Source organism: Artemia franciscana, chromosome 13, assembly GCF_032884065.1.
Source record: "Artemia franciscana chromosome 13, ASM3288406v1, whole genome shotgun sequence".
In the NCBI taxonomy this organism is placed as follows: Eukaryota; Metazoa; Arthropoda; class Branchiopoda; order Anostraca; family Artemiidae; genus Artemia; species Artemia franciscana.
In genome coordinates, this window is record NC_088875.1 from 16351235 (window position 1) to 16365338 (window position 14104).

A 14104-nucleotide genomic window follows, 5' to 3' on the forward strand; every position below is an offset into this window, starting at 1 on the left:
GTTCTTTGCTTACGGTTTTTTATCACAAACTGTTTGATAGGGAGTCTTTACTGGTACTCTTTCGGAGATATTTATTGCTAAACTTTAAACACTTCTTCAGCATGTCTATGCATGTCAAGCCACGTAAGTGCACAGAAATTTTTTGCAGGGAGTCAATATTAAAAGCGAAAATCTAATTTGATGATTCAGACAAATTTAGGAATTCTCTCCCGTGTACGTACACGAATGGTTCGTGGTAACGACTGTAGTAAGGAGTGACGCAGCTCAGTAGTAACCGAATCTCTAAAAAATGTGTATTTTATGTCATTAGACGCATCAACAGAATCATCCTATTTTTCTGATTCCATGTATGTAAGATTCATTAATTTTGATGCTGTCCGTCAAAAGATAGGAGTCAGAGAAAATCTGCCTGGTTTTCGATCAAGTGGGGAAACACCTCCTAAAAGTCAAGGAATCTTAATGGAAATCATACCCTAAAATTCAGAGCATCAAAGGACCCTAATATGGGACATGTTGTCCCATCCTCAATACCTCGCTCTTTACGCAAAAATTTGATTCTCCTGATTTTTTATAAGAACAGCTCCTGAAACACAAAGATAGTTTAGTTAGAACAGGAAGCTCTTTTATCTATATGTGTAAAAATAAGTTGTTTGTCGACTAACGTCATGTTTGTCGACTGAAGTCATTATAACGATTGAGCATTATGACGTCATGTATGTATTTTGTATGTTTGTATATGACGTCATTATAGGAATCAAACAAGCTTGCGGCTCAAAGAGATATTACCAAACAAGAGCAATGTAAAAACGGGGTTGCGGCTAAAAGAGAAAGTAACAAAAGAAAGCGTGCCGAGGAATCACAAGAGCAACGTGAAAACAGGCTTGCAGCTAATGCCAAAAGAAAGCGTGCCGAGGAATCACAAAAACAATGTGAAAACAGGCTTGCGGCTCAAAGAGAAATTACCAAAAAATCGTGCCGAGGAAAAAATTGTTTAAAATGTAAAAAAACTGGTAATTGCACAAATATTTCAATATATTTTGACAATGGATTAAAGTAATTCGAAAACCTTAAAACAGAAACCCAAAAGGTTTATTAGAAATTGTTGAGCTATAGAATGAATTTACGTCAACGAAGGCGTGTCGAGGAACCACGAGAGCAACGCGAAAGTATACCAAGGAATCACAAGAACAACGTGAAAACAGGTTTGAGGCTCAAAGAGAAATTTTCGAAAAAAATCATGCCGAGGAATTACAAGAACAACGTGAAAACAGGCTTGCGGCTCAAAGAGATAATGCCAAAAGAAATCGTGCCGAGGAATCACAATAAAAACGTGAAAACAGGATTGCGGCTCAAAGAGATAATACCAAAAGAAAGCGTGCCGAGGAATCACAAGAGCAACGTCAAAATTATCGCCTGGCATTCAGGTACAGCCCAGTCGATGATTATAGCTTGAGTAGATGTGTTCAAATCAAGACTATGTCTAAAATTTGTCCCTATTGCAAGGCCTTGAAATTTAAAGGAGAAACAATGGGAATGTGTTGCGCCTCAGAAAAAGTTAAACTTTCTAAACTGGCTGCACCACCAGAGCCATTGAAGACTTTATGACGTTACAGACTGGGACACAGGGACACAGGGGCACAACTACAACAGGGACACCGGAAGGGCAAAAGGGGGATATCTAAATAACGATGGGGACACAGCGAATATTCGATTAGCAATCACCATCAACAAGGCTCAAGGGCAATCATTAGAAAAATGCAGTATAGATCGAATACGGATTGTTCTCCCATGGACGATTATGACCATTCCCTGTCCCGGTGTCCCGGTCGTCATTTATATCCCCCTGTTTCCCCCGGTGTCCCCGTTGTAGTTGTGTCCCTGTGTCCCGGTCGTCATTTATATTCCCTGTGTCCCGGTCGTCATTTGTATCCCGGTGTCCCGGTCTGTATATACATTCGTTTTTTAGTTTTGTTTTTCTCCTTTATTTTTTTCTTTTTTTTTCTTTTTTAGCTTATTTAGATTTTTAGATTTTTTAGTTTTTTTATTAGTTTTTAGTTTTTTTTTCTTTTTAGTTTTTTTGTCCCGGTCGTCATTTATATCCCCCTGTTTCCCCCGGTGTCCCCGTTGTAGTTGTGTCCCTGTGTCCCGGTCGTCATTTATATTCCCTGTGTCCCGGTCGTCATTTGTATCCCGGTGTACCGGTCTGTATATACATTCGTTTTTAGTTTTGTTTTTCTCCTTTATTTTTTTCCTTTTTTTTTCTTTTTTAGTTTATTTAGATTTTTAGATTTTTTAAGTTTTTTTTATTAGTTTTTAGTTTTTTTTTCTTTTTAGTTTTTTTGTAGTTTTTACCTTCTTTTTAGTTTTGTTAGTTTTTTTTTTCACTTATGTCCTGGTCGTCATTTATACTCCCTGTGTCCCGGTGCTTTGTTGATTGCTAATCGAACATTCCTTTTGTCCTGGTCGCTTTCTCTTTGAGTGTCGTCATTTATTTTTTTCTTTTTTAGTTCTTTTAGTTTTTACCTTTTTTAGTTTTTTTTAGTTTTTTAGATGAAAATTTTTTTTAGTTTTTTCCTTTTTTTCTTTTTAGTTCTTTATTGGTTTTTACCTTTATTTTAGGTTGTTTTTCAGTTTTTTTCCTTTTTTTTAGTTTTTTTTTTATTTTTTATTTTTTTTTAGTTTTTTACCTTTTTTTAGTTTTTTAGTTTTTTTAGTTTTTTAGCTTTTTTACTTTTTTTATTAGTTTTTAGTTTTTTTGTAGTTTTTGCCTTAGTTTTTTCAGTTTTTTTTTTAGTTTTTTATTGGTTTTTACCTTTATTTTAGCTTATTTTTCAGTTTTTTCCTTTTTTTAGTTTTTTTAGTTTTTAGTTTTTTTAGTTTTTTACCTTTTTTTAGTTTTTTTAGTTTTTTAGCTTTTTTATTTTTTTTATTAGTTTTTAGTTTTTTTTGTAGTTTTTGCCTTTTTTTTAGTTTTTTTTAGTTTTTTAGCTTTTTTATTAGTTTTTAGTTTTTTTTGTAGTTTTTGCCTTTTTTTAGTTTTTTTAGTTTTTTAGCTTTTTTATTTTTTTTATTAGTTTTTAGTTTTTTTTGTAGTTTTTGCCTTTTTTTATTTTTTTCAGTTTTGACGTCACCTGATCCAGTTTTTTCAGGTGACGTCACCTGATCCACGATCCACAGATCCACAGACAACTTATTTTTATATATATATATAGTTTTTTTTTTTACTTATGTCCTGGTCGTCATTTATACTCCCTGTGTCCCGGTGCTTTGTTGATTGCTAATCGAACATTCCTTTTGTCCTGGTCGCTTTCTCTTTGAGTGTCGTCATTTATTTTTTTCTTTTTCAAACTTTAGCATAAAGAGCAGGGCATTGAGGGTGGGAGTTCTTCACATACAGAATAATTTCTGTTCATTTTAAGTTTCAATATTGCTCCTTACCTATATGCAAAAAAAAAACTTGTTTATTTATTCAATTTTACAGTATGATCCAGTCCAACGGTAATAGCCAAGAATTAGGGCTATTGAGAAGGAGACATGTTAAAAAGAAATAATTCTTACTTTATAATATACTAGAAGAAATTATTTTTGACACATTTAGAAGGCACTTCTTTTGTGCCTTATCCCCTCTTTTGTGTTTCGAAATATATAGCCAAAATGATATATATTTTTTAGTACTGTTCTGTTTATTGATTATGTCATCATTGATTCAATTTATGGGTGCACTGTGAAAACAAGACAAGTAACTCATGGAAAAATGCGTCAGATATTATTTTTTCGCTGTAGTTTGACTCCTTGTCATGGTTCTGCTATTTAAAGTTATAAAAAACTTAGAGTAAATGGCGATGTGTTATGGAGGGGCAGCCCCTAATATAAACGAAATAATTTCTGTATATATTAAGTTGTAATGTTGCTCCTCGCTTTAAGCTTAAAAAAAACTTATTTTGTTTAATTTGTAATTAAATCTCCTATTTGAAACAATAATTTGAAAACAAAAGAAAATACAACAATGAATTGTTTAGTGATAACAAAGGACTAAAAGGAATGAATTGTGAATCGTAATATTTTTAATGGACAGCTAGCTTTCTTTTTTTTTTTAACTAAAAATGATGTTTGGAAAACGAATAAAGCTTCAAAGTTGATTGCTATACTTAAATAATGATACAATCATTATTAGTTACTACAATTAATTTAGAAGTTTTTTTCACAGAATAATTTTTTTCAAAAAGAAAAGTAAAGAGCGTCATTAAGCCAAAATTGAGCAAAAATAGTCAAATAACCTCCCAATCGTAAAATTACTACAAATCACCATCAATAAATAAATGGAACCTTCTACAAACAGAAATCAAACAGTTCGTGGTAATGAACTGTAAATAAGGAACTACTCAGATCAGTAGCAACCGTAACTGTAAAAAAACTGAATTTTTATATCAATAGATGCGTCAAAAGAATCAGCTTATCATGCTGATTCCAAATATATATATTCATCATGTTTAATGTTACCCATCAAAAGTAAAAAGTCTGAAAAAATTCGCCTCATTTTTGATGGGACATTTTGAGACAGGACAAACGCAGCCCAAAATTTACGGCATCTAAAAATAAAAAAAATGAAAATTGTGACAATAGATTTAGTCTATAAGGTTCGGCATAAGTTTCAAGCTCTTATATGCAAAAATATGGAGGCTTGCCATTTTTGCCAGAAGACAGATCATAGGTGCGTGCAATTGGTTTGTTAGTTTTTTTGTTTGTTTTTTTTTTCAGGAGGTAATCGTATTAAAATAATGGTCCTGGGAGATCTGGAAAGGATACATTCAAATGAAAATTAAAAGTTTTAGTTTCCATTTTAAGTGACCAAAAATATTTGAGGCAACTGACCCCCTTTCACACATATTTTTCGATTTTTTTTTTTTAACATAACCACTGTGTTCAATATAGTTGAAAGATCAACTAGCTAAGTCTTAAGTGGTAAAATGACCCTCACAGTCCGTTTGTAGAGGCCTTTATATTTTGAAAATTATCCTTAGGTTAATTGTAGCATTATATGCTTTCTTTACTTTAATACTTCGGTACTTTGATAGTAGTTTTGATACTTGGATGAAAATTCGATGTTGAGAAAGAATTATTTTAAAACTGGCTGTTGGGGGGGCGCTTCGCGCCCCCCCCCCAACACCTAGTTGGTGGGGGCACTTCGCCCCCCCCCAAGCCCCCCCGCGCGCGTAAGTCGTTACGCGCCATATTAGTTACGCACCATTTTAGTTGTGTTCCAGTGTACCACCTATGAATATAGATAGATTTATATATGTGTTTTGAACTACGTAAAACTTACGAATATACAACATTCTTGGCGATTGTCTGTGCATATACAAAGCCTTATGTACTTATAATGACGTCATATGCAAACGCTCTTTTTAAAAACAAATAAACATGCATACACACAACTCGTTTTTATATAGATAGATAGATAGATACAATACAAATTAAATGCGTAAAACTTGCGAATATAAAACATTCTTCGCTGTCCAATTGTCGCTGCATATAAATAGATTGTCAGGTTTACCGACCCTCGAACATGCAACGTACAATTGTCCATGGGAAAAACAATCAGTATTAAGATCTATACCACATTTTTCTAATGATTGACCTTGAGCTTTGTTGATGGTGATTGCAAATGCTAATCGAATTGGGAATTGCAATCTTTTAAATTGAAAAGGCAGATCCGTTGGAATCATGGGAATGCGAGGGATAAGAACAGCCTCACCCTCAAAAGGCCCTGTCAAGATTGTGGCCTCTATTACGTATTCCATTGTTGTTTCTTTACGGCGAGTCGCGTGCCATTGCAAAGCTTTGGTGGGTTGATATTTCTTAACAGTATTATTGGTACGCCTATTTTTAGTTGTAGCATGTGTGGTGGAAACCCTGAAAGATCCACGGAATTTAAAAATTCAGATGGATAATTAACCTCCTCATTTGGTTCCAAAACTGTGTCGAATGACTTGTAAAGGACTGCCTGGTCTCGAATCTTGGTCAAAACAATATTGTTGATTTCGTGGACATCTATTTTTGGGTGCAAGAATCGCTCTTTCACTTAGCCATTTATTATTTTTATAATTGTTTAGAATATTCGGAAATACTTTTTCAATCAATTCATTTTTGGATGTCACTAAATTACAGAATTCAGCAGGTAGTTGTATACGTCCTGAAATTGAGTCTACTGGGAGCTTTCCGTTTCCAATTGCCAGCAATTGATCTGAAAATGCTTGACCAGAGTCATCGTTTTGCAATCGGACACGCATATTTGTAGTTAATTTTAATGTTTTTACGTGTGCCCATAAATTAGAATTTTTCAGTCTGAAGGGGTTGATCTAGGTATTATAGGTAATGTTTGCCAGAAATCTCCCGAAAGCAATATTAATGTGCTGCCAAAGGGTTTCGAATTCCCTCGCAAATCTTTCAAACATTGATCCAGAGCTTCGAGCGATTTTTTGTGTGCCTTTGAGCACTCGTCCCAAATAGTAAGTTTGCATGGACTGCATTTCTTATTCATTTCTTTGTTAGTGGCTGGATTCATCAATTTAATATTAAAGTGATAGCCGTTGGCTCCATCCCAAAAAATGATAGGATATTGTAGGGTATCGTAGCATCGATGAGTTTCAGCAATTCTTAACAACTGAGCGTTTCGCTTAAGAAGAATAATATCTCAAAGTAAAAACTGATCACCGACCATAACGATTGCCACTTCCTCGATAGTTGGAGCATTGTATCTACGCACATGTTGGCCAGGAGGCGTTTTGTCAGCGGAAATAACAATTTTATGCGTATCAGTAGGCATCAAATCGATGGCTGTTTTGAACAGACGCACTAAATTATTATTTTCGTGGAAAAGATGTTGCAATTGGGAAACGATTGTCCTTTCAACGTCGGGAGAAATTTCGCAACGTGCATTCAATTCAGAATTTCTATCACTGATGAAGTACAATTGTAAAAATCTATGATTCTCGCCTGAGAATGGTAGTAGGGACCCTGCTCTATGATAAATTTGCCCTTTTACTTTGAAAGTAGGCATAAATTGATCTGGACTTTCGATTTGTGCACCAAACGACGTCATTTGGAAACATGAGTTATATTTTCTGATCTGCGATAAAAAAACGCTTAGATTCTGACGTAGTTCCAGTAAGCAAAGTCTTCAATGGCTCTGGTGGTGCAGCCAGTAGAGGTTTAACTTTTCCTGAGGCGCAACACATTCCCATTGTTTCACCATGTCAAGGCCTTGCAATAGGGACAAATTTTAAACATAGTCTCGATTTGAACAGAACTACTCAAGCTATAATCCTCGACTGGGCTGTACTTGAATGCTAGTCGAAACTTTTCAGGTTGGTCTTGTGATTCCTCGGCACGCTTTCTTTTGTTGATTTTTCTTTGAGACGCAAGCCTAATTTCACGCTGTTGTTGTGATTCCTTGGCACGCCTTCTTTTCTTACTTTCTCTATCAGCCCCAGGCCTGTCTTCTTGCTGTTCTTGTGATTCCTCGGCAAGCCCTCTTTTTTCACTTTCTCTTTTAGCAGCAAGTCTGGTTTCGCGTTGCTCTGGTAGTTCCTTGGCACGCTTTCTGTTCTTACTTTCTCTATCAGCCGCAAGTCTGTTTTCTTGCTGTTCTTGTGATTCCTCGGCACGCTTTCTTTTCTTACTTTTTCTATCAGCAGCAATATTTTTGGCATAGACTCTTTGAGCAGCTTCCTCGGCTGTTGCCATTGTAGGTTCTTCAGTCATTTTACAATTAAACATTTTTCCGTGAACGAATGTCTTAAATACCTTTAATGACGTCATCGTCATAACAGACATGAGCACAACTAACTTCATGACGACATGACATGACGTCACTCGACAGACACACAGAAAACTCATTTATATATATATATATATATATATATATATATATATATATATATATATATATATATATATATATATATATATAGCTGTTGGGGTGGCGCGTCGCACCACCCCAGTACCTAGTTGGTGGGGGCACTTCGTGCACCCCCCCCAAGCCCCCACCCCCCGGCGCGCGTAAGTCGTTACGTGCCATATTAGTTACGCGCCATTGTAGTTGTGTCCCTCTGTCCCACCTGTGTATATAGATAAAAGAGAAAAGATTTCTCTTTTCGTTATGGATATATATATATGTTTTTAACTACGTAAAACTTGCGAATATACAACATTCTTCGATGTCCCATTGTCTGTACATATAAATAGATTGTCAGGTTTACCGACTCTTGAACATGCAACATAAAATTGTCCATGGGAAAAACAATCCGTATTCAGATCTATACCTCATTATTCTAATGATTGCCCTTGAGCTTTGTTGATGGTGATTGCTAATCGAACATTCCGTGTCCCGGTCGTCATTTATATTCCCAGTATCCCGGTCGTCATTTGTGTCCCAGTGTCCCAGTCTGTATTTTCTCTTTGAGCGTCCCGTTCATCATTTATATTCCCTGTGTCCCGGTCGTCATTTTGTCCCGGTCTGTAATTTATCTTTGAGTGTTCCGGTCGTCATTTATATCTCCCGGTCATTATTTGTGTCCCAGTGTCCCAGTCTGTAATTTCTCTTTGAGTGTCCCGGTCGTCATTTATATTCCCTGTGTCCCGGCTTTTAGTTTTCTTTTTCTCCTTTATTTTTCAGTTTTTTCCTTTGTTTTAGTTTTTTTCTTTTTCAGTTTTTAGTTTTTTTTAGTTTTTTTTATTAGTTTTTAGTTGTTTTTTTCTTTTTAGTTTTTTTTTTGTAGTTTTACCTTTTTTTTATTTTATTTTAGTTTTTTTTCTTTTCTAGTTTTTTACCTTTTTTGTTTTTTTAGTTTTTTAGCTTTTTTAGTTTTTTAAGTATTTTCTTTTTAGTTTTTTTTGTAGTTTTTACCTTTTTTAGTTTTTCTTCTTTTGTATTAATACTAAAGCCAAGGTTCAAACCTGAAGCCTCTCGGACCTAGAACCTGAAACATAAAGCTTTACCAGCTCAGCTACTTCGGCTTGAATACATTCGTTTTGAGCAGCTTCCTCGGGTGTTGCCATTGTGGGCTCTTCAGTCATTTTACAATTAGAAATTTCTCTTTCAACGATCTTCATACAATTAAAAATTTGTCTTTGAACGATATTCTTAAATGCCTGTGTCCTAGTCGTCATTCATATTCCCTGTGTCCCGGTCGTCATTTGTGTCCCGGTATTACAGTCTGTAATTTCTCTTTGAGTGTCCCGGTCGTCATTTATATTCCTTCTGTCCCGGTCGTCATTTGTGTCCCGGTCTGTAATTTCTCTTTGAGTGTTTTTCTTTCTAGTTTTTTACTTTTTTTCTTTTTTCAGTTTTCTTTTTCTTCTTTATATTTCAGCGTCACTATAAAATACATATCGCCGAACCTTTGTTTTTTTAACTAAAATCTGGTAGGCATTGATGACCTTATCCAAGTCAAAATCCCAAATCCAATCATCATCGCTATCATTTTCAGTTTTGATATGTTTTTACTCTCGCTGTCCAGGTGAATTTTCATCTAACTGCGCGGTTTTGCGTTCTTTAGCCGCAAGCCTGTTTTCTTGCTGTTCTTGGGATTCCTCGGCACGCTTTCTTTTCTTACTTTTTCTATCAGACTGCAAGTTTTTTGGCATAGATTCTTTGAGCAGCTTCCTCGGCTGTTGCCATTGTAGGTTCTTCAGTCATTTTACAATTCAACATTTTTCCGTCCACGATCTTCTTACAATTAAAAATTTGTCTTTGAACGATTTTCTTAAATACTTTTAATGACGTCATCGTCATAACAAACATGACGACAACTAACTTCATGACAACATGACGTCACTCGACAGACCCACAGACAAACAACTTATTTTTATATATATAGATAGATACGTCAGTTGACAAACATGATGTCAGTCGACACACCAACATGACGTCAGTAGACAGACACACAGACAAACAACTTATTTTTATCTATATAGATAAGGCATTTTCTAAAAACTTGAAACTTTTCGCAATAAAAAACGAACAAAAATTAAGTAAAAGAGAAAAACTTCCAAAAAAAAGTTTTATCAACAAAAATAAAGAGTACATTAAATTTAAAATCAGTAGATGCAAATACCTGTTAAAAATCAAACAAAATCTGCTGCTCTACTGCACTAGAGTAGTAGATTTACAAAATCTGAAATCTACTGATTCATTGGCACTTTACGGAAAACCCTATGTACCTTAAATAGTCTTAGGAGGCACAAATAAAATCAAACTAAATATTCGATATATCAATTATTGAAAGATAATCTGTTCAAGATTTGATTTCACTGTAACTTTTATGTTTTATGGTTATGTTAGCTCTAAATGGATACCTTCAGAAATCTAGGAAAGGTAAACAGGAAGGGTGTGCAAAAAGCACATGATGACTGACCCTCATCCCCCCATTGCACTCCCTGGCTGAAGAGCCTTGAGGCGGAGATCTGCACTGCCGGTTCGGACCTTAAGGGTCTAGTACCGCATGCTTTACCTTTTTTATGTTTATTTTCAGTGTTGTAATAAGTACAAAAGAATATATTTTTAATATAATTTGTTTTCAGTAAAATGCCAAAGACACAATAGGTTTTAGACTTTTCCAGTGAGAGAAGGAGAATGTTATAATGGTTACCTAAATCATCGAAAAGGGTGATAGTTGTCATATTACGTTTTAAGACCAGTTTCAGCCAGATTCAGCGTTGTTTAACACTGGTGGAGTATTTTAATTAATTTTTTAATTTTACGTTCAAATACAAGTGATTTTCATAATCAGCAATTTTACTCCATCAGAATCAACCTCAAACTAAAAAAAGTCAAGTAGGCGAAGAATGATTTTTCTTGCAATTTGTTTCGGGTCAAGCCGTTCCTTTCTTGGACTATTGGGGCTTCACTTAAAAAACGAATTTTATTACAAATATTGTTTTTTATCGATTATTATAGCACTGAAAATGAAAAAAAAAAATTACAGTGGAATAAATCTTGAACTGATCGCATTTCAACAATGAATAGCATTCTATATCAAACATTCAGTTTGATCTTATTTACATTTTCCAGGACTGTTCAAGCCACATATAGTTTTCAGTAAAGCACCAATGACGCAGTAGGTTTTAGTCTTTTAAACTGAGAGAAGGAGGCAAAGCCCAAACTCTTGTTTGTTCTGGTATTTGTTCGTCTCAAGCTTGACTTGCATATTTAATTTAAGATTATTTTGTTTTAAGATTTCCTTATTCATTTATATTAGTGTCTATTGTATTTTTGTTTTCTATGATTGTTTATTTAATTTTTGTCCGTTTTGGGTTCCGTTTATTCTTCAATAGAAATTTTTTTTTTATTTGTTTCAATTTTCCCATTCAAATCAAGCTTTACTCCTTTTAAGATATTTTTTTTTTTCATTTATATTAATACATGTGTATGTTCTCTTGCTATGGTTGCTTATATAATTTTTGTTACTTTTGAGTTTCATTTATTCTTTAATAGTGATTCTTGGTCATTTTGAGTTAGAGTTTTTGTAGGTTTCATTTCTCCCGATCTTAAGTTTAATATGGCGTTTACCTTTCTTTAAAATATTTATTTTCCGAAAAGTTTTTTTTTTTAAACTAATTTAATTGATAAGACTACGTGGATCGTCGAAGTTTCTTAAAGCTTTTAAAGACCCGCTACTTCAGAGCCACATAAATAGCTGTTATTTCAAGGGCCAAAAGGGTCTAAAATTTGAAAAGGCCTATGATTAGCTGAAAGTAACACCATCTCATCAAACAGTTCGTGGTAACGAAGTGTAGTAAGGAGCGACCCGGCTCAATAGTAACCAAAACTCTAAAAAAAGGAATTTTGATACCAATAGCTACATCCAAACAATCCCATTTCAATGCTGATTTTAAATATATAAGTTTCATCAAGTTTAGTCTTACCCATCAAAAGTTACGAGCCTGAGAAAATAGGTCTTATTTTAGAAAATAAGGGGAAACACCCCCTAAAAGTCATAGAATCTTAACGAAAATCACACCATCAGATTCAGCGTATCAGAGAACCCTACTGTAAAAGTTTTAAGCTCCTATCTACGAAAATACCGAATTTTGTATTTTTTGCCAAAGGCAGATCACGGATTCGTGTTTATTTGTTTGTTGGTTTGTTTTTTCCAGGGGTGATCGTATCGACCAAGTGGTCCTAGAATCTTGTGACAGGGCTCATTCTAAAGGACAAGAAAAGTTCTAGTGTCCTTTTTAAGTGACCAAAAACATTGGAGGGCACCTAGGCATCCTCCCAAGCTAATTGTTTTCCCAAAGTCAACGGATCCAAATTCTGAGATAGCCCTTTTATTCAGCGTAGTCGAAAAACCTTATAACTATTTCTTTGGGGACGACTTACTCCCCCACAGTCCCCGTGGGAGGGGCTACAAGTTACAAACTTTGACTAGTGCTTACATATAGTAATGCTTATTGGGAAGTGTACAGACGTTTTCAAGGGAATTTTTCGGTTGGGGGGAGGGGTTGACAAGAGGGGGATATATTGGGGAAACGTTTCATCGAGGAATGGAGCGCAGAATTTTCTAGCATTATTTAAAAAAAAAACAATGAAAAAATATATATGAAAAGTTTTTTCAACCGGAAGTAAGGAGCAGCATTAAAACTTAAAACGAACAGAAATTATTACGCACATGAGGGGCTCACCTCCTCCTAATACCTTACTCTTTACGCTAAAGTATTTTTTGTAATTTCAACTATTTATTCTACGGCTTTTGTGATTCAGCGGTCATTCTTAATGAATTGGGACAAAATTTAATCTTTAGTGTAAAGAGCGAGGTACTGACGAGGGGGTGTACCTCATATATGTAATAAAAAAATTAAGATTACAAAAGTTCGTTACGTAAGCTAATTTATAAGTTATGTTTATCTTTTACTAATAAAAACATTCGTAAAAAATTAAAAGTTCTAGTTGCCTTTTTAAGTAAATAAAAAATCGCAGGGCAACTAGGCTTCCTCCACCGTTCCTTTTTTTCTCAAAATCATTCGATCAAAACTATGAGAAAGCCATTTAGCCAAAAACAAACTGGCAAATTTCGTGTTAATTATTCTTCAGCGGAGAGTCAAAGTCAAAACATGCATTGATTCAAAAACGTTCAGAAATTAAATAAAAAAACAAGTTTTTTTAGCTGAAAGTAAGGAGTGACCTTAAAACTTAAAACGAACAGAAATTAGTTCGTATATGAAAGGGGCTGCTTCCTCGTCAACGCCCCGCTCTTTACGCTAAAGTTTTCTACTGTTTTAAAAAGTAGAGTTGAGAGAAAGAGTCAAACTTTAGCGTAAAGACCGGGGCATTGATGAGGAAGCAGCCCCTTTCATATACGAAGTAATTTCTGTTCATTTTAAGTTTTAACGTCGCTCCTTACTTTCACCTAAAAAAACTTGTTGATTTTTTAATCTGATCAGAGATCAGTCCACGCTACTGTTGGTTCAAATTTGAGACAGAGAGTAAAGTCTATAACACCAGCCGTACTTGAGAATAGGATTGACAGTGTTTAAGGGCGTTGGTCCAAAATAGCGATACTGGGAAGCTTTTTTCAATAGCCTTAATATTTGAGGACCACGATTGCCACCTTATTACTAACGTAGATTCTGATAAATCTGTGTAATTCTGAGCCATTTCTGAGCTATCCAAGCCATTGATGACTCCATGTCACCAATAAATTGTTTAATATGTTCCCATATAGTCCTTGTTTGATTTGTCATTAGGTCTGTCTTCACTATTACTTCTAAATATACTGATTAACATTATATAGTAAAATAAATATACCAGATTCTGCATCCTCTGTAATTCTTATTCCACAAATCTTCAGGGTTGGGAAGAAAAGGTTAACTATCCACAAGTATTGGTATTTGCTAGTATCGATTTTCTGGCTCAATTCAAAGTATAATTTCTTAGTGATTCACTTTAGACACCTTTTTTCAACACATGACGTTGTTTAACCCCTCCACGGAAGACTTTCAAGTTATTTTCTTTGTTTTTTATAAAGGAAATCCTTGAAGTTAAAACATCCTGCAACAGACACATTTACTCCAAACCTGACTGGATTTTCTTTTTGGTGAT

General features: G+C 34.6%; 1 protein-coding gene across 1 annotated transcript in view; it reads left to right on the plus strand.

The window, feature by feature from the left end:
* LOC136035089 (uncharacterized) overlaps nt 1–14104 on the plus strand; it is a 138125-nt gene that overhangs the window by 36908 nt on the left and 87113 nt on the right. The window lies entirely within an intron of this gene.